A 389-nucleotide genomic window follows, 5' to 3' on the forward strand; every position below is an offset into this window, starting at 1 on the left:
GGTGGCTGAAGCACCGTGTGGGTCTCGTTATACTGCAGTGTAGAAAATAACCAGAACAGACTTTAGTTTGATCTATTCGTAATAACTCTATGTTTAGGTCAACCGTTATGTAACCAATGTTATTTCCAACTACAAATCGTAATTGAAGAAATCCTTGTTAATGTGCGGTCTCTGTAGGCCTACACCACGCGGTTTGATAGATGGAGAGATCACTGCAGTCTAGACTGGTGCTGGCTGTGAATATACAAAGCCACCCTTCCCTTATCTAGGGATACATCATTAGTGCACAAATTACAGTGAGCTAGATGAAAAAGCTGTACAATATCGCACGATAATTTGGTTTTGCAGAAATCCACTATATCAAAGTTATAAGAGCATTCAAATTCTTC

Source organism: Penaeus monodon, chromosome 22, assembly GCF_015228065.2.
Source record: "Penaeus monodon isolate SGIC_2016 chromosome 22, NSTDA_Pmon_1, whole genome shotgun sequence".
Lineage (NCBI taxonomy): Eukaryota > Metazoa > Arthropoda > Malacostraca > Decapoda > Penaeidae > Penaeus > Penaeus monodon.